The sequence below is a fragment of the Canis aureus genome, chromosome 6 (assembly GCF_053574225.1).
Source record: "Canis aureus isolate CA01 chromosome 6, VMU_Caureus_v.1.0, whole genome shotgun sequence".
NCBI classification, from domain to species: domain Eukaryota; kingdom Metazoa; phylum Chordata; class Mammalia; order Carnivora; family Canidae; genus Canis; species Canis aureus.
Window position 1 is genome coordinate 57,883,575 of NC_135616.1, and position 21,420 is coordinate 57,904,994.

The following is a 21,420-nucleotide window of genomic DNA, read 5'->3' on the forward strand; positions in this document are numbered from 1 at the left end:
ACAAAAAAGAGAAAAACGTAAGAACAAAGCAAATGGGGGTAGAGGTGGCTTTTTTTTATCAGTGTTCTTTTTTTTTTTTTAAAGATTTTATTTATTCATGAGAGACACACACAGAGAGAGAGAGTGAGAGAGAGAGAGGCAGAGACACAGGCAGAGGGAGAAACAGGCTCCAGGCAGGAAGCCTGCCGTGGGACTCAATCCCAGGTCTCCAGGATCACACCTTGGGCTGGAGGTGGCGCTAAACTGCTGAGCCACCTGGGCTGCCCTTTTATCAGTGTTTGATAAGGATTCACTGTCCCATGAAATCAAGCCACAGGAGCACACTTGGAAATTTTGCCAGCTTTATAGAAGCATTACTTATAAAACTGGATACTGAAGTATAAGAAGGAAAAAGATTGTCGTTGCTTTTTTTTTTTTTTTTTTTTTTTTTAGGATTTTATTTGAGAGAGAGAGAGAGAGAGCTTGCGCCAAGGGAGAGAGAGAGAGAATCTGAAGCAGACTCTGCACTGAGTACAGAGCCTGACTCAAGGCTCTATCTCCCAATTGCAAGATTATGACCTGAGCCGAAACCAACAGTTGAAGTTTTAACCAATTGAGCCACCCAGGTGCCCTGCTTTTTATAAAATTATAGCAATACTCCTTAAAAAGTGGTAGGGAAGGTTGAATTTAAGGTTGCAAGTAGGGATCCCTGGATGGCGCAGCGGTTTGGCGCCTGCCTTTGGCCCAGGGCGCGATCCTGGAGACCCGGGATCGAATCCCACATCGGGCTCCCGGTGCATGGAGCCTGCTTCTCCCTCTGCCTGTCTCTGCCTCTCTCTCTCTCTCTGTAACTATCATAAATAAATAAAAAAAAAATTAAAAAAAAAAAAGGTTGCAAGTATATTTTGAGCGTAACCTCCAAATTATTGTGCTAAGTTATTACCTGTCTTAATTTCATTAAGTTTATGAATTATTTTTTCAAAGTTTTTGTGATTGATGGATGGACAATGGGAGATGTAGCCCAGCAGAATTTATAGCAACCAGAGCTTAGGGACTAGTTGCTGGGTAAACAGTAAAGAGTCAGATAAAGAGAGAATCATATATGTAAGAGCTGGGGCTGCCATATCAAAATATTGTAGATTGGATGACTTAACAGAAATTTATTTTCTCAGAGTTTTGGGGGCTAGGAGTCTGAGATCAAGGTTTTAGCTTGTTTGGTTTCTGGTGAGAGCTCTCTTTTTGGCTGCCTTCTTACTGTGTCCTCACATGACCTTTCTTTTAATGTGTGTGCAGGGAGGGAGGGCAGGGGGAAAAAGGGAAAGAAAAAGAGAACATGCTAGCATTCATGCTGTAAAGACACTAATCCTGTTCAATCAGGTCCCCATCATAATGACCTAACTTGACTTTAATTCCCTAAGGCTTCCATCTCCAAATATAACCACACTGAGGGTTAGGGCTTCAACATATGATTTTGAGGGGGACACAAACAGGTAGTCCGTAAAATATAATAGAAGGAACGAGGCTTCTAACTGAAACAGAGAGAGTAGAACTGTTTGATTACAACCGAATGATAAATTGGACTCTGAGCTCCCTGGCAAAGAAGGTAAAAGGGAAACATACTAGACAGTGTGAATTTAAGTCAGCAGGTGTTCTCTTCAACATCTCAAGCCTTATTCTCTCTCTCTTCATTTGTGTTTCTTTGTGTTAAAACAGTGTCAGACATTGACCAGTGAGGGCAGTGGGTGGGGAGGGCTGTGGTCTGGGGGCTAGAAAGTCTGCCATACTTTGTAACACACCCTGGATGGTTTTATCCATTGGAGCCTGGGTGGAAGATGTCATGAAGTTTAAGTTCTGGACTGGAGCTGGGTTTAACGGCACTAAACTGGGTTTTTTGAACTGTCAGTGCATATGTAGGAATAAGAGAAAGGTCACACTAGATCACAATCATGCAAGCAGTTTGTTTTAACTATAAGAAGGATTTGTAAGCCCTGTTACTGGTTCAAATTAATCACATCCTTTTTTCCCAAAATAGCTAAAGAATTTTATATTAATTCCTTTTGTATTCAAGTGAATTTAAAATGGTTTTATCCTGAAAATTGCCAATATCTATGGGATAACTGGAGGCAGCTTATTGGTCACAAACTAAGGTTGGGATTTTTATTTTAGATGTTCCCCATTGAAGGGTCACACAATCATTTGAATGATGACTGCATAAATCATAAATACTTAGTTCTTAAGTTGTGCCATTCTTCAATTCTTTGTTTCTTTCTAATCCTGCCATCTTTTTAAAAAATTGAAATACAGCTGACATACAGCTTTACATTTGTTTCAGGTATATAACATAGTGATTTAACAACTCTGTATGCTTTGCTATGTTCACCTCAAGTATAGCTACCATCTGTCACATATACAACTAATACCATTGACTATATTGCCTATGCTGTGCCTTTCATCCCCATGACTTACTTATTCCATAATAGGAAGCCTATGCCTTTCACCCATTTTGCCCCCCCCCCCCACCTCCTCTTTGGCAACCATCAGTTTGTTCTTTGTATTTATGGATCTATTTCTGCCGTGTTATCTTTAATTAAGTACAAAGACCCTTCAGCTCACATCACATGGAGATCATTTCACCTACTGTTCTATTTGGCTGCTAGTCTTTTGTTTCTCCTTCAGCAATGGGAGATGGATTCCTTTTTCTCAGAGAAGAGATCCTTGGTTTTTTGCCTTTGCCAATAATAAAAATGTTGAGGTGAGGGGCAGAGCTGTTGCCTTTGGCATCTTTCACATGAACCATATCAAAAGAACCAGGATGGGGGCACCTGGGTGGCTCAGTCCATTAAGGGGCCAGTGGATAATCTGCATGAGACTCTCTCTCACCCCCTCTCCCTCTGCCCCTCCCTCTGCTCATGCTCTCTCTCTGTCTAAAATAAATAAATCTTTAAAAATATAAGAAGAACCAGGATATCTCTCTTGGTTGATGGTCATACCAACTCTTTCTATGTTAGCACCTCTGGTCACTATATACAGGTGACCAGTGTCAAACTTGATGAAATCAGTAATCTTGCCAATCTCCAAATCAACCTGAATGGTTTCATTTACCTTGATGAGGGATCAGGATGACAGCTGGTGTGAGCATCATAGGGTATCCCTATGAAATGAAATCCCTGTGAAAAGGGATTCATTTTGTGCCCTAAAAGACCTTTCTCACTTTGCCAATTTGTACATGGCATCATAGAGTATAATATAACGAACAGCAAAGGGCCTTTGGTGTCATATAGATGAGATAGAAATTCTCTTCAGTGTTGTCAATGCCGATAGCCTCTACTAAACCAATAGGGAAGGTTATATCAGTTTGGACCTTGCCATCAATTTTACTGGACTGCTGAATGCAGATCTTTATTTCATCTCTTATCTGAGCATACTTAAGTGTATTCCTTAGAAAACAATGAGGAGAAGACATTCAGCTGGGGACTGATAGATGGATAAGGAGCAAACCCACCAGTCAGATTATTAGCATCTACTGCTTTAGAACTGATACACACTTCAGATTCTTCTTTGGATCATGAGCCATGGCTGTGCTAGTCATGAAATGAGAATTCTTCAGTTCTTAGCTTGTGTACATTTTCTTTTAGTTCAACTTGGTTCTTAAATTACTTTGTTTTCTCAAAATGGTAAAAAGGGAAAAAATAATTCCTGATCATTAAGATTCTTTCAAGATGGAAAATTCAAGAATTCTGAGTGTCTAAAAGTATAACCAGAAAAACAAGTATAATATAAATGCAAACTTTTATTCCTTTATTCATCCTTTTAGTTCATTCATAATGTGATCAGTTTTTATTGAGAACCTTCTACATACCAGGATATTTGGTAGGCTCTGGATAAAATGTGGTCTCTTGGAACTTGCCTGTTATTACAGTGCAGTACTATGTGATAGCTGCTATTCTAGAGATATGCACAAGTGCTACTTCAACACTTGTGCAGGTCAGCTTTTCTAGATGAGAAAGTTTCGGTTGGTTTCTAGAGAAAATGGCACATGGGGTGAAAGATGAATAGAAGCAAGCCATGGAAAGGCAGGGAGAGATGATGTTCTATGCATGGGAGTTGCTGGTTCAAAGGCAGAGAGGCACAATTGAGTGATATCTGAGTGAGTGACAAGGGATACAGAGGAGTATATATAGTCATATGAGGTGAGAGAAAAGATTAGGATAGAATGTTGTATGCTATGCTAATTTGGCACTTACTCCTTAAAACCCTCCTAAATTATTTGAAGGGTTTTAACCTTTGTTTTTTCTTAATTTTTAAAGATTTTATTTATTTATTCATGAGAGACACATAGAGAGGCAGAGACACAGACAGAGGAGAAGCGGGCTCCTGCGTGGAGGTCCCGATCCCGGGACCCCAGGACCCCAGGATCACGCCCTGGGCCAAAGGCAGGCATCAAACCGCTGAGCCACCCAGGGATCCCCGGGTTTTAACCTTTGGATTGAGGTGATCAGATCTGCTATTTGAATCACAGTGCCAGTAAGACTGTGGCAAATAGGTTGAGGGAGGGGTGCAAGAATTGTGGTCTGGGATCAAGTTAGAAACTATTGCCATAATCCAGGCAAGAAGCAAAGAGGTCTTATGCTAGACTGTTAAATATTTCCCAACGACATAAAAACAAATCTCTTACACAATCCTGGGCCAGATGCTTTAAACAGTTACTTAGAGGAAAGCAGATAATATCTACTTGCAGGCCCATCTAATTACTTTTTTTCTTTCTTATTAAAAAAAAAACCCATCAATGCAATTTCAAAGCCATATGATATTTTCGAACTCCTAAAGAAAAAACAACAGATAAGCAGACATTAAATCATCCATGCTTACCAATAGTCTACTCCCTTTTCAGGCAACCCTGTGCAGATTACTCAGAACCAAACCCATAAATTTTAATTGTAACATATGTTCTGTCATCTGCCAATGTATTTTCAAGTCTGTGCAGGTATGACCGTATGCCATGATGAACAAATGAACTGGAAGGATCAAACTTATTGGATCTCGTCCCATGATTTATAATTTCCAAATCAACATGAAGAGAAAATAGCAGGCATCAAACATCCATCTATGCTTGTACCAGGTCATACACTGTAATTCTATCCAAGTACAAGTTTCCATGGTAAACAGGGCAAGACTTGCCAACACTTCACAGGTTTCCAAAAAGCAGCTATGTCCCTCTTGGGAGAACTTTGTAACTGGAAAAGAAAATCTTCACGGATGAAATCTCCAGCAAAATAAAGTCACAGACTATATTTTTGCAACAGGCTTTTTGCCAAATGTCTCATCAACAAGTATGGCGCTGGCAATGACCCGTCCTATGGTAGAGGTGGTAAAATGCTCCCGCCAAACCTTGTTTTCATTTGCTCACTGCTTCCTAGGGGGAAAAAAAAACCTTACTGTGAGTTGGAATTTTCCACGTTTCATCCCGGTCCAAAGGTGACTGAATTTTTTTTTTTTTTTTGAAAGTTGAATTAAAAATCAAGTGAATTTGTAAAGTTTAGTCATTTGGGGAGCTATGTGTACACAAAGATCTCACTGGGTAACACCAAAAAATTACATTTTCCTTTTCCTTGTGACTTTTGGAAGACTAACTCCTTTTGGCTGTTTTTTTTTTTTTTTTTTTTGAAAGGATTTAACCCTAAGTTACAGGGGCAGGAAACCAACCATTTTTGCAATTTACTCAAACAGATTTTTGTCCGTGAAGAACTAATAAAATAAGACTTTACATATTAAATCCACTAGTAGTTTAACAAAAATTTAGAATGTCCCCACGTATATATGATAGAAAAAATATCTAAAAATAATAAGTTTATTTTTTTAAAAAGATTTTATTTATTAGAGAGAGAGAGAGAAGACACAAGCAAGAGGAGCAACAGAGGGAGAGGGAAAAATAGGCTTTCCACTGAGCAGGGAGCCTAATATGGGGCTCAGGCCCAGGACCTTGGGATCATGACCTGAGCTAAAGGCAGGTGCTTAACCGACTTAGCCACCCAGGCACCCCAAAAATAAAGAGTTTAATTCAATTAAATTCAACAAATCTACAAAGCACCAGGTGCTGAGTGCTCAGTGTTAGAGGTATATAAAGATGAATAAGGCAGTTCCTGTCCTCCAGGAATGTATTATTTGGTAATAGAGATAAGAGTAATAAAAATAGCACTAATTATGGGATGCCTGGGTGGCTCAGCAGTTGAGCATCTGTCTTTGGCTCAGGGCATGATCCTGGAGTCCTGGGATTGAGTCCTACATCTGGCTCCCTGTATGGAGCCCACTTGTCCCTCTGCCTATGTCTCTGCCTTTCTCTCTGTATCTCTCATGAATAAATAAAATCTTAAAAAAATAGCACTAATTAAAGCAAAATACAGTAAGTGTTAAAGCAGGAGTATAAGCAAAGTGATATGGAACCACAGAAATGGCAGAAGTTAATGTTGATTGGATGATAGGAATAGTTTATTTTGGGTTTTGAAGGATTGAGGGGAGTAAAGGTTGGTGAACTGGGAAGGACATTTGAGACTAGCGACTTGTCTGAGTATAACCATTGAGGTCAGAAGTGGGACTAGTCAAGGGGGTTGGAGTGTTGGATATGACAGAGGTAGAAGAAGAAAATAAAAAGGAAAGCTTGAAAAGGTAGGCTCTGAGATTTTCAATGGGTACACCATTAGTATTTTGGGGTGCATTGTTCTTTGTCACCTCAAGGAGTGTGTATCCCTAGTCCCAGCTTCCTCAAAGCTAGTCATGTCAGTTCAACCATTGGAAAGAATCCCCCCCCCTCCGGAAGGCAGTACCCCTTCTGTAGAGAATGACTTTAGAGGTATTGTTATCAAATTTGGGGCAGTCTTTAGTTCTGCAAGTGATAAGGGTCTACTAAATGGTTCTGACCAGAGCGAGGGCATGATCAGACTTGGGATTCAGGACAGTGATTTCTGGAGATTGAATCAGAGGAGGGAAAAATTGGGAAGCAGGATAATCAATTCAGTCTATTGCCATAGTTTAGGCAAGAGTCAATGTAGACTCAAATTAGACAATTTCATCACTTTCATGCCTGAAAACATTAATAGACATTATTATTTTTTTTAGCTATTCCTCTTGACTCTGAAACTCCATAGCACTGCATTGCGAACTCTTTGTGCTGTGGCTGCTTTCCTGTGTTTTTCTTTCCCCAAATTAATATCATATGGTAAATTCAGTGTTACAAAAACAAGATTTTTAGAGGGTGATCATAACACCCTTTCTACAACATACTTTCTAATTATAGAATAAACACATGGGGGATGGAAAGCTCTATTTAAAAAACAAGACCAAAAGAATGCTGTTTCTCTGTTTCATTTTAGATGGTGTTTGGATTCCTTTACTTCTTGACTTTCCCCCCCCCCTTATTATTATTATTTTTTTAAAAAGAAGATTCTGTTGACAGTAGATTGAATAGTTTTGAATCCCAGATGTCAGTGCAGTGGAAACTCAAAGTGGATAGGCAGATGGAGTCTGTCAGAAGTGCACTAGTTGCCAAAACAGAAGACAATGCCCAAGGCAAGGGAGACAAGGAGGTGGTGCCCCCACCCTGATGTGTGCAGGGAATCCTTGAGACTGGTGGCTTGGGGTGGAGAGACTAGTCTGCACGCATCAAAAGGATGTCCTGACAACACAGCAGCTGTGATCACATCTTGTAATGTGTCCTTCTCTCCCAACTGCTGAAATATTGTTGCCTTCTGGTTTTCTCAAGGAACTTTGGAAGGGACTGTACTGACAGAAGTTCAACCACAGATATGTTATGCTTAAATTTTCCCTAAAAAAACACTCTTCAGGAAACTTTCAGGTGGTTTTTCATTTGAAACAAATGGGATTTCAAGCACATTAAAACAGCTGAAAACTTGTACCACATCTATGCAGAGGCCTAAAGATGAGATCACAAATTTGAATCTGATCCCCCTATTCGTTAGTGAGACTCTCATTCTCCAAACTAATTTTTGTAACTAAAGTTCCTGTTGGAGGTGAGGTGGGGGCTTCCACAGTTGTTTGGGCCCCTACTCAGATTTTCTGGGGCTATTACCCTTCAGGTTCCCATGTGCAAAATTCTTAATTTTACTATTCATTGAAGAATATCCTGAAAAAAAATGAGAACAGTGATTTTTATTTTCCTGGTACTTTATATGTTATAAAGCATTTTTTTTTGGTTATAAAGCATTTATACATATATTGGCTTATTAAATCCTCTGAAGCTCAGAGGGTTAAGGGACTTACCCAAGATCACAGAATGGAAAATCCAGAACTCAAGTCCAGGTCTTTTTTTTTTTTTTTTTTTTTTTAAGTCCAGGTCTTTTGACTCCAAGTCCATGCTCTTCCCTCTACAGTTTGCTGTTCAGCAACCAGCACTTTGATCCCCTGCACTGATGGTGAGGAGAGCCAGAACGTATGAGTGATAAGATCTTCCAGTTCCCATTTAGGGTCTGCTGCTTTGAATCATGAACATCAGTCGTCTTGTCAGGTTGCAGCACCATCTTTTCGAAATCACTGTTGACAATACCTGCTTTTGTGGCTCATGGCCCTCCATGACAGGGCATGCCAGAGGCCCCAGCCCCTGGTGACCATTCCTCTCTGTATTGTTGCATGCAGTGACTTCGTGCTGGCCATAGTAACTCCCAGCCGCTCCGGTCAAGAGAGAGCATAGCATCACAACCTCAGCAACCCTTCTAAAGGCATAGCCCGCTGCTCCACAGGTCTCACCCTTGAAGCTCTTAGCTTCATCAAACTGGCCCCCAATGTGACTTATGGGAGCAAGACTATGTAAGGGCCAATGACTTGATACTGCTAGCTTCTTGGGTGTTGCTGGACCTTGAGACAGATCTGAGTCCACTGAATATCTCTTGGTTCAGAGTGCGTTCCTTGATATCCTTCTCTCAGAAGTCACCTGTATGGCCCATAGTATTTCTCTGCACCTGCCCATTCTTTCCTTGTGCACTTAGGTTAAATGAGTCCCAGAAGCTGCCCTAAGTATCTTCAAATTCTCAAGCTCTCATGATTTTCTAACCCTGGATTATGTAGAAACTCAAACTTAATCCCAATAACCACTTAGTAGTAATAATAAGGGAAGATTTATTTAGGGCTTGCCATATGCCAAGACCTAGGTGATTTCTATTAACTTTTTTTTTAACTTTTTAACTTTATTTTATTTTATTTTTTTTATTCATGAGAGACACACAGAGAGAGGCAGAGACCCAGGCAGAGGGAGAAGCAGGCTCCATGCAGGGAACCCGATGTGGGACTTTTTTTTTTTTTTTCCGATGTGGGACTTGATGCTGGGACTCCAGGATCACACCTTGAGCCGAAGGCAGACGCTCAATTGCTGAGCCACTCAGGCGTGCCCTTTATTAGCTTTTCAAATCCTCAAAACACACCTCTGAGGAAAGTCCTATTATAAATCCATTTTAGAAACAAGGAAAAGGATGCTTTATAAGGTTAAGAACCCTGCTTAGGAGGTCATGAGTGGGAGATTGTCTTCTAGTCTTTTCTGAATTCTAGAAGTTTCTACTGTATTAGAAGTCTACATAAAATTAAAAAATTTGAGTGTGTATCCTTTATCCTCCTGCACAATGCCACATTTTCCCCGGGGGTAGGCCTTTTTAAGCCTTGTGTGGTCTGGAAAGAGCTAATACTTCTGTGGCAGATTCTTCCTTTCTTGCCTAACATCTGTCCATTCCTTGTGTTTTCTTGTTGAAGCCTCTGATTTTGTTCAGGTGACTGTCAAACCCCAAGAGACTGGATCTCCATTGGCCTCATTCAGCCATAGTCATCCCATTCTCCTTTGCATATTCAGTATAGGGATAGTGTTGGATGAGCCAGGGAATCTTTGGGGGATTTTCTAGACAAGATACTCCTTTCTGAGTGAAGATAGAGCCACATGAAAGAAAATCCTCTTACCCCCTTACTTCCCTTCCTGCTTTAGAGAATGTTGAGTGAGGAGGCAATATCTGGGGCTCTGGAAGCTTGTGGCTGTGAGATTACAAACTTTAGGATAGAAACCCATATCGTGTGGATGGCAAAATGGAATAATAGAAAAGAGTCTGGGTCTTTTTAATGACACAGAGCCCTTAAGTTAACCCTGGGACCACTTCTGACCTTCTCATGAAATTGACAATAAATATTCTCATATTTATGCAATACTATGCATAAAGTGAGAAGTATGTGCCAGTCCACATACTGAGAAATTGAGAGTAAGTGTCTAGATACCTCTGTAGAACTTTGATATTGTCTTAAACCAGTGACAGTAGATTTGTCTCACTGAACAAGGTATCAGCTAATTCAAGGTGGATCTGAAATTAAAACGACAGCACCACCATCATAGATAATTCAGTTGTTAATTTAGCTTGTTTATTTATTTTTACTTACTATCAGCAATAAGTATCCCTAAATTATAGACCTCATAAGAAAAGAAGGTTGTGTCCATATAACTGATACCTCTCAAATTTAAACAGATTTATTATGTCACATGGAATAGACCTAGACACAGCAGGCCTTCTGTTTAGAGGTTCTCTTAATAATTGACCTAAAATATGTCTTTCTGTTTGATTTGATTCTTCTGCTGTTGTCACACTTTGAGGGAAAGCCAAATGACTTGAGGTAAGCAGGGTAGCATAGACTCATCACTAAATAGACTAAATAAAACAAAAGTGTGAAATTGGCAACATTCAACTCAGTGCTGTTTCTTGTGGCTCCTTAAGGAGTCCCTCCCACCTAGCTAGCCTGTTGTTCCTCCTCTTTTCTCCCTTACTCTTGTGTTTGCTCTCAGCCTGACATCAATTAACCTTTAATAAGGTTTTAGCAAATAAATTCCTAGAAGGCCACTTAAGACATTGTAGCTTTAGGAAAAGTCACTAACTTCTCTATGTCTGTTTCTCTGTTTATAAAATGAGGATAATGTGATATTCCTTTATATAAATAATAATACCTAACATATATCAAGTCCTTACTGTGTGCTTGGTACAATTTTACATTCTTTGTAGGTGTTACCACATTTAATTCTCTTAACTTTATGATGCATGTGTACAATTTTATCTCCATTCTGTGAATGCCAAGGTTACCCAGCTAGTAAAAGAGGCATGGTTTGAACTGGGATATGAACACTAGGGCCCTCCTGCATGAAAACTGTGCTGCTGCTCCAAATCAAAGAAATTATCAATATTACGTGATGTAAAAACTGGATCAAAAACTAGCTTAGTGATTTGTCTGTGTGAACCACCCATTCATACAGTTGTGTGTTAACATGGTTAAATGTGTAGCAATGAGCCATTTCAGAGCACTAAAAAATAAAAAAAAAAAATCAGCTGGAACATCTGGTTTCTGGTTGGTTTCCTGTTCAGGAGTTTCCTAAGAGTAAACTTAATTATAGTGTTAATATTAGTAGATTAGAACATGTGAATTGTTTGGAGTATATTGCCAATTGGACCAGCCCTTTTCAGGTTGATCACTCAGCAGCCAGAGGCTGAGGAAAGATCTACTTCATTCTTTGGTGATCAGCTTGTTTGGTGGAAGGCACGGCTAAGTCCAGGAAACATACAAGACCAGGGCTGGAGGAGCTGGCTTCCAAGGCTAGCTAAGCGACACTGTGCAAGTCACTTAATCCTTCCAAGTGTCTGCTTTCTTTGTGCTGAGGCTCAAATGAAAGAAGAAATAAAGTGTTGTTGAGTCACTGTATTGCACACCTGAAACTAATTTAATACTATGTTAACTGGAATTCAAAATAAATTAAAAGAGAATAGAGGTGTAAGTTGCTTGTAAGCAAGAGAAATAAAGCCTTATGAACATAATTTTTGTATTTTATGTTTATATGAGTGCCTAATTCCTGACATTGACACTGTGGTATACTTAGGAGAAGTATCATGCTTTAGTGAAAATTTCACTGTCTCTGGGACAGGCAGACCCAGTCGATATTCCAGTCCTACTCCATCTCCAGCCTGCTGCAGCAATGTTTTCTAACATGGAAAATGAAGAATGTGTATGATGGGAGGGTTTCTAGATCATCTCTGGCACCCTGTGCCATTTGATAATCAAAAACACTGAGATATTTTCTTCAAGTATTTTTTTTTTTTCATAAGGAGAGGGGACTGGGGGCAGAGAGAATCTTTTTTTTTTTTTTTTTTAAAGGTTTATTTCAGTGAGAGAGGGAGAGGGTGTGAGCATGAGGAGGATAGGGGCAGAGGGAGAGAATTTTTTTATAAGATTTTATTTATTCATTCATTCATTCATTCATTCATTCATTCATTCATGAGAAACACAGAGAGAGAGAGAGAGAAAGAGAGAGAGAGGCAGAGACATAGGCAGAGGGAGAAGTGGGTTCCATGTAGGAAGCTTGATGTGGTACTCAATCCCGGGACTCTGGGGATTACACCCTGAGCCAAAGGCAGATGCTCAACTATTGAGTTACCCAGGCATCCCAGAGGGAGAGAATCTTAAGCAGACTCAATGTAGAACACAAAACCTGATTCGGGGCTTGACTTCACAAACCTGAAATCATGACCCTAGAGGAAATCAAGAGTTGGTCCCTTACCAACTGACCTACCCAGGGTCCCCAAGAGAGAGAGAATCTTAAGCAGGCTCCCTACCCAGTGCAGAGCATGACTCAGGGCTCCGTCTCATGACCCTGAGATCATGACCTGAGCTGAAATCAAGTCAGATGCTTAGCTGACTGAGCCACCCAGGTGCCCCTTCTTCAAGTATTTTTTTTAACAAATTTCTACTGGTGCACTTCCATGCAGGTGAAGTACATCTTCAATAGACACCAAACACTGCTCTTGACACACAGAAGCAGACACGCAGGCAGGATCAAAAAGTTGTCACACAGACACAGCTTACATGCTGTCTGCACCTGGGATGCATGTTTGGAGAGTACCCATGTACCTCACTGGATCAGCTATTGCATGAGTATGGTGTTGTGAAGGTATTTTCAAATCCCAGAATGCAACCAGAGTTAGCAGTATCAGCCCTGCTTAGATTACCAGAGCTTCAAAGTTCAGGGTGGAGAATGAGGAAGCTGAGGCTTAAGGACATCCATTAGGGATCCCTGGGTGGCGTAGCGGTTTGGCGCCTGCCTTTGGCCCAGGGCGTGATCCTGGAGACCCGGGATCGAATCCCACATTGGGCTCCCGGTGCATGGAGCCTGCTTCTCCCTCTGCCTGTGTCTCTGCCTCTCTCTCTTTCTCTCTCTCTGACTATCATAAATAAATAAAAATTGGGACGCCTGGGTGGCTTAGCGGTTGAGCGTCTGCCTTTGGCCCAGGGCATTATCCTGAAGTCCCAGGATTGAGTCCCGCATCAGGCTCCCTGTGTGGAGCCTGCTTGTCTCTGCCTCTCTCTCTCTCTCTCTGTGTCTCTCATGAATAAATAAATAAAACCTTTAAAAATAAATAAATAAAAATTAAAAAAAAAAAAGGACACATCCATTGCTGGATGTTTCACAGATAACCAGCAGTAAGCAGGTCTGGAACCTTGCACAGCAACTTCCCAGGCCAGCGCTCTTTCTCTTGTTTTTTTTGCAGCCTTGTTTACAAAGACGACTATATTAAAATTATCCTGAGGAATTGTTCAGATAAATCATCACAAAACACCTAAAGAACACAAAGCTTCTAGAGAGGTCAGATGACTTATGTAAATTTCACTCATCTCATATGAGACATATTCTAGCAATACCTTTTTTTTAACCAACCTATAACATGCATACATAATTCAGCAGCATTCCCTACATCATTCTGGAGAGTTCTCTATAATTGCAAAATAATATTGCCATGCCAACCTGATGAAACTTTATAATTGAGACTTTTCTCTTTCTGATGTTCTTTTTCATAGGCAACTGAGACAGTTCTCAGAAAGAAGTCTTTTGTTTTGTGTGGCACATAATGTAAACACTTGGCCAGATCAGCCAGAAGGAAATAATACATGGTAGTAAAAAAATAAAAAAATAAAAAAAAAGAAACAGTAGTAAGACCTGAGGGTCACAGTGCACTTGTATTAGCCAAATATGAGTCTACAACAATTTATTGTGAAAAAGCAAATATTATCCTTGGACATTGCAAATAGAGTAAGCTGTGTTATAGCCAGAATTAGAGTGATTTTCTTATACTCAGTGTTTGCCCGCTAATTTAGCAGAGTCTATTCTTGTTCTACTCTTTAGGTTGGATAAATGGTGAAGGGACAGTAGAAAAGAAGCAGCTCAGTGATTAAAACATAAGAAAACCTTTCAATCATGTGATAGATTATTATAGAGGATGTTATTAGCTATTAGAAGAAGGAGGGAAGTCAGCTCAGATATCTGAAAGGATGTCTAATTAGAAAGTGTATTGAGAATTAGGTAGCACATTAATAGCTAACATTTATTGGGTGCTTATTTTGTGTCAGGCACTATGCTAAGTGGCTGCTTCTGAACAATCCTATTTAATCCTCATAAATATCTAGATGGTAGGTACTCTAATTATTTGCACTTAGTAGATAAGAAATCTGAGGCTGAGAAATGTTAAGTAACCTCTCCAAGGTAACACGGCTAGAAAGAAGGCGAGAAGACACTATTTGTCACCCACCCAATAACTAGTCTCTCCTTTATTTAGCAAAGAGAACCCCAGTATTTCTCACCATTCAGAGCAGCTTCCCTCTTTAGCTTCAGGGGTGAGTTTTTGTTGGTCTAATTCAGTCATGGTGATGTCCTTCCCCTTGCCAACAAATCGGTTCCGGCATGGGTGGAAAGACAGTTTTGGCCAATGAGATGAGAAGATATCCACTGTGGGGTTTCTGGAAAGCTTATTCTTGTTTTTAAAAGGACACTTCACGCTTTCCGTGCCTCTGGATGCTCTGGTGTGAGGCTGTGATGCATGCGGCACTTGATGCCATCGAGCAAACATGAAAGGAGAAAGCAAAGAATGGGGGATGTAATGAAGATGGCAGAATGGGGAGGTAGGAAGACTATGCTGAATCAGCCAATCCTGACCCCACCCTTCTTAGGATTTAGGACATATAATAAATATTCTTATCCCTTAAACCAGTGTTGGTTGGTTTTTAGCTACTTGTTGCTAAATGCATCCTCACTGATTAAGTGAAAACACTAGGATTTATTTATTTTAAGACAAATGACTTTTTTATTATTATTTATTTATGATAGTCATCACAGAGAGAGAGAGAGGCAGAGACACAGGCAGAGGGAGAAGCAGGCTCCATGCACCGGGAGCCTGACGTGGGATTCGATCCCGGGTCTCCAGGATCACGCCCCGGGCCAAAGGCAGGTGCCAAACCGCTGCGCCACCCAGGGATCCTGAAAACACTAGGATTTAAAGCCATGTCTACATATACACATTGTTATCAATTAATACAGTCCAGTCCTCTAAATGTATTTTCTTCTCGTGATTTTCTTAATAGCATTCTCTTTCCTCTAGCTCATTTTATTGTGAGAATACAGTATATAATACATATAAAATTCAAAATAGGGCAGCCCTGGTGGCGCAGCGGTTTAGCGCCGCCTGCAGCCCGGGGTGTGATCCTGGAGACCCTGGATCAAGTCCCACATCAGGCTCTCTGTATGATGCCTGCTTCTCCCTCTGCCTGTGTCTCTGCCTCTCTCGCGCTCTCTCTGAATAAATAAATCTTAAAAAAAAATTCAAAATATGTGTTAATCACCTGTTTATGTTATTGATAAGGCTTCCAGTCAATGGTAGGCTATTAGTAGTTAAGTGGGCAATCAAAAGCTGTATGTGGATTTTCAACTGCACAAGGGGCCAGTGCTCCTAACCCCTGTGTTGTTTAGGGGTCAGCTGTATATAAATACTGTTCAAATTCCTATCTCATGGTCATCTTCCTGGGATTAGATTGGAGTGTGGTGTCTCCAGGCCTAGGCTGGGCTGGGTGGTATTTACCATGGGTCAGATGTACTTATTAAAGTATGGTCTGTGAACTTCTGTGGGTCCTTTTCAGGATCTCCATAAAGTTAAAACTATTCTTTTTTTTAAGATTTTATTTATTTATTTATTCATGAGAGACACAGAGAGAGGCAGAGGGAGAAGCAGACTCCATGCAGGGAGCCTGATGTGGGACTCGATCCTGGATCTCCAGGATCATGCCCTGGGCCGAAAGCAGGCACTAAACCACTGAGCCACCCAGGGATCCCCAGGTTAAAACTATTCTTATAATAATATTAGCATTTTCCTTTTTTCCATTCTCAATATTCTGTGAGTGAATAGTGTAATTTTTCACCATTACATGAAACGTGGTACCACAAAAGCTTCAAAGTGGAAGCAGATATGAGAATCCATCTGTTTTCTGTTAAGCCAGATATTAAACATTTTGCAAATATGGGGTGCCTGGGTGGCTCAGTTGGTTAAGCATCTGACTCTTGATTTCAGCTCAGGTCATGGTCTCAGGGTCGTGAAATTGAGCCTTGTGTTGGGCTCTGCACTGAGCCTGGAGCCTGCTTAAGATGCTTTCTCTCCTCCCTCTTCTCCCCCTACATCAGCACTCTCTTTCTTTCTTTATCTCTCTTCCCCTCAAAAAACAAAAAAAACAAACAAACAAAAACAAAAACAAAAAAACTGAATGAAGAAGATAAGTGCAGTTAAGAATGGTGAGCAGCTGAACTTCTGTTTCCTCTTGCTTCTGGACATCTAGTACCTCTTATAGGGTTAGGGGTAGGGCCTTACTGGGAGATGAAGTAAAGGGACATTGCTATTGCTGCACACTTATTGTGTGTACACATAACACACTTTCCTGTGGGAGTAAGTCTAATGTCCTGCAGTGGTGGCAGTGGCAGTCCATGGGGACAGGAGCAGTGAGTACATGACCATCAGGTTCCTATAGGAAATCCTAGATTCTTACTTGGAGGAAACATACAATCTTTTTCTGCACCCAAATCAGGCCTTTTTTTCCCCCTTAGTGGTTACTGACAGTAAAAGTGAACAAACAAGAACCTTGGAAAAAATATGACCAAAAGGGCCATGATTGCCAATAAACCTTGGAATTTCACTGGATCCTTTTAGGCAAATACTTCTTTAGCCTCAGGGCTCAGCTGAGTTGCCTGAAACATACTTTAGTGTCCAATATTTTTTTGGAAATAAACCCCCTGGCAGACTGATAATTGGATGATTATGCAGATATGCAAAACCCAGGAACCCTCTGGATGGAAGGAATGCCCGAGTCCAGCAGGTGGTGGGCACTGAAGATCAGGAGAAAAGTGAGGAAGTAGCAGGTGTTCGTGGTTGGCACCTATGGTCTGCTGCAGGCCATCTCATAAACATTTACGAGGTTGGCCCATGCTGGGGTGGAGTCCAGAGTCAGGGCAGGTGCAGTGTAAAGGGAAATCCCAGGGCAGCTGAAAATGGAGAGGTTCTAGGAAAGAGCCAAGTAGGGAAAATTAGAGTTACCCTGCATACACCTCCACACCCAAATAGAGATGAAACACAGGCTCAGGAGTCTGACAGGGGAAAATGCAAGTCTGAGAGCACAGGCTATTTTGTGAGAAAGAAACAAATTACCAAAAGGAACACAGAGCCAATAGCTATTATGTTAGCAGAGCTCTAATATAAGCTCTTAACCAATGTGCAGTTGCTTGACTGCAATAAAATTAATCTTAAACTTTTGATCAGAATAAACCCATTGTTTAGTATGATGCAGTCAAATGAAATGAGAGATCAAGAAGTCATTAGAATATACTGCTTTTCCATAAAAGATTTTTATTTAATGAAGCCTAGCTTTTTAAAGAATAAGAGTTAATATTTTAGAAAGGTGCTGACAAGCTTAATTAGTCTTTAACTGGGGAGTAGGATGTCATAATTAAAGGAACCTGGCAGAATGAAAGCTGAGGAGCTGGCTTGAAGGGTATGTTAATTTGGAAAAATAATTTATGCTACATGATAATCTTACCTACTGAGATCCTTATTTTTTTCTCTTTTGTCTTTAACTCAGAAAATATGGACAATGTATTACTCTTCCTTTTCCTTTTTCTCCTTCCTGTCATTATCCTCACTACTACATCATGAAGATGTTTTCCCCTCTGAGCCCTGGGTGTTTATATGAAAGTCTCGGGAGCTATAGTTTAGCAGATGATTTATTGAATGCCTGTTGTGTCAAATGAGGTATGAGGGTTTGTAGCTGTGAAGATGCGGTGTGGGTAGATATGAAGATGAGGCAGGGAGGCAGGTAAAGTATCAGTTCAGTCTTAGATGCTAAATGATGAAGGTGGCTGATGGGAGCATTGTGTGCAGCCTGGGGTTTCTTACTAAAGGGACCTAGTGTGTAGGATGGGAATTCTCAAAACTGGCTGCATATTACAATCACTTAAGAATATTAAAAAAATATGTTCCCCAGTTCTTATCACTTGGATTCTGGATTAATTATCTGGATAGGGTTCAAGCCCAGTCCTTTTCTAAAGCTTCTCAGCCTAACAGCTATTTGTTTAACAATGAGCGGTCTTATTCCAAAGCCTAGTTTCAAACTTAACCATCCAGAGCCTCAATTTTCTCATCGCCAAGTAGGGATAATGTTAGTGTTTACCTGTAGTGGACATATGCCTAGCAGATTGCTTTCCTCTGGGAACTCCCCCCACCCCCATTCTTTTATGGTGCCAGCAGGTCTGTCAGTCCCATTATCTGTGGTGGAAATGGTTGGCCACAGGTCTCCAGCCTGGCCCTTGGAGTGTCTGGTGTGAATGTTGTGTGTGCCCATGACATGTAGTAGGGCCATCCAAAGCCTTCCATGATGGAGTAAAGAAGAGGAAGAGAGGAGGGAAAGCAAGAGAGAGGGAGTGAACAGGAGAGAAAGTTTCTTTTCCTTTTGACTTCTAAGTGTAAATTGTAGGCTTGCAGCTTCCAGCTGTCAATTTCCCCAGGTATGCCAAGAGTGGCTGCAAACGAAGCCAACATTTTACTCTTAAAATGAGCTGAAAAATGAAAACACTGATGGAATCCTGATAATATCATTTGGTTCCCTGGATTCAGCCACTTCTGAAGCCTGGAATATCTACCTCTGGCCTTTCTAGTTAGACCAGATGATTAATCCCCTTTGATGCTAAGTGATTCCAAGCTAATTTTACATGATTTGTTACCAGAAGTCCTGTCTAATAATAAATGTCATAAAGGTTCAGTGGGGATAAAATGAAGTAATGTAGGTAAAGCACAATTCCTGGGGTGTCGTAAACCCTCCGGGCACACTTCTGTTGTCACCATCATTGCTATCACAGTATTGTCCTCTTTGCTACCATGGCCCATTTTTTTTTTCCTTAGGGCTCTCTCCTCTTCAGTGGACTGTAGAATTGGATGCAATTACCATATTTTCTTCCTTCTGTATTGTTGATTAGGAAGAACTCTGAACTTTTTGACATGTTCTGTAGTTTGTACATATTTTGCTAGTCACTTCTCACAAGTCCATGAAGGAACCAGGATGCTTCAAGCTTTGGTGCCAATGTATACACCCAGCCTACAGATTTTCATGCTATATTGGGCAGAGGATTAAGCACTTCTTAGAAGACATCTGTTATTTAAAATTTCACTATCAGTTGAAAAGTTAGCCTCAGTGTCCACTCTGTGGTTTAACTTCATGTTGCCCACCTACCTGCTGCATGGCTTCAGTTCTCTAATTTCCCTAAAGATACTTCCTTGCCTCTTCTTTGTCCAAGTCCAGTTGCCCTTCCAGACCCAGAGAAAATCTCATGTTGCACCTTAGATTTAAGAGCATTCTCCTGAGCACCTGGGTGGCTCAGTAGGGTAAGCCTCAGACTCTTGATTTTGGCTCAGGTTGTGATCTTGGGCTTATGAGACTGAGCTCTGCACTGGCCATTGATAAATGAATGGATAAAGGAAATGTGGAATTTATATCTATCTATCTATCATCTATCTATCTAATGGAATATTACTCAGCCACAAAAAATGAGATCTTGCCATTTACAACAACATGGATGGACCTAGAGGGTATTATGCTAAGTAAAATAAGTCAGAGAAAGATAAATACCGTATTATTTCACTTAGGTGTGGGATCTAAGAAACAAAACAAATGAACAACAACAAAAAACAGAAACAGACTCATAGATACAGAAAACAGGCTGGTGGTTGTTAGAGGGGAGAAGAAAGGTGAGAGGATGGGGAAAATAGGGGAAGGAGATTAAAAGGTAAAAATTTTCACTTATAAATGAAACATGGGGATACAATGTACATAGGGAATAGAGTTAATAATACATAACAACTTTGTATTGTTATAGTTGGTAGCTAGGTTTATCATGGTCATCACTTTGTAATGTAAATAGCTGAATCACTAGGTCATACACCTGAAACTCATATGATATTGCATTTAACTACACTTCATCAAAAAGTCCATCAAAAGGTACAATGCATTTAAAAGCCCTTTGAAAACTGCAAAGCATTATGAAAATGAGGGCTACAGTTTTAATTAGAAGGTTCATGATTCAGCTGCATAAGAGGTGTTTTTTACTTTAGTTCAAATGCTTATTTTCTTCAGGAATTTGGCAACTGCATCCCAGCATGCCAACATAAAAATGATTTTATTACACATTCAGATCCAAATTCTTTCCTGATTCCATAAAACAAGCAAAAGAAAACCCAGCAAATGTGCACACACGTGTGCACACACACACCCTTTTCTATGTATAATTTAAGGAAAAACAATGTCTGAATAAAAATTGCTAAAAAGCAACTTTTTAAAAAATTTTTTAAAATTTTTATTTATTTATGATAGTCACACAGAGAGAGAGAAAGAGGCAGAGACACAGGCAGAGGGAGAAGCAGGCTCCATGCACTGGGAGCCCGACGTGGGATTCGATCCCGGGTCTCCAGGATCGCGCCCTGGGCCAAAGGCAGGCGCCAAACCGCTGCGCCACCCAGGGATCCCTAAAAAGCAACTTTTATAGAAAACTGTTAATAGCATATTAGTATATTATACCAAAATCCATGAAATAAGCCATTATTATTCAATAATCTTAGCAACCTCCATTTTTTACAAAGAAAGAGCTATTTACTTTAAGAACCATTTAAAAAATGAGTTCAAATGGATGTGTTTTCAGTTACACACATTGAATCTGAATATTAGATATTAGGAATTAGAATATTTTGTCATGTAGCATTAGCACATATTATAAAATGCTTCGTGTATAAGGAATAGACTCATCGGCATTGTCAGAGCAGCTTTGTCAAATAGAAAATAAAACCCTCTTTGCCCATCATGGTCATACATGGGTAGCAATTATGAAATGAGAAAAGGAGCTGTATCTCTTCTATTTTCTGTTAAAAACCAAACAGAAGGGCGGGGGGCGCCTGGGTGGCTTAGCGGTTGAGCGTCTGCCTTTGGCTCAGGATGTGATCCTGGAGTCCCAGGATCGAGTCCTGCATCAGGCTCCCCACAGGGAGCCTGCTTCTCCCTCTGCCTGTGTCTCTG

At 40.4% G+C, this 21,420-nt stretch overlaps 1 long non-coding RNA gene and 1 pseudogene across 1 annotated transcript in view; one reads left to right on the forward strand and one right to left on the reverse strand.

The window, feature by feature from the left end:
• The first annotated feature begins 436 nt into the window (after window positions 1-436).
• Window positions 437-21,420, forward strand: part of LOC144316188 (uncharacterized) — a 64,661-nt gene continuing 43,677 nt past the window's right edge. Inside the window, exon 1 of the long non-coding RNA XR_013382036.1 lies at window positions 437-605. This is a non-coding gene — a long non-coding RNA (uncharacterized LOC144316188). The remainder of the gene's footprint in view (window positions 606-21,420) is intronic.
• Window positions 2,633-3,442, reverse strand: LOC144315324 (small ribosomal subunit protein eS4-like; annotated as a pseudogene).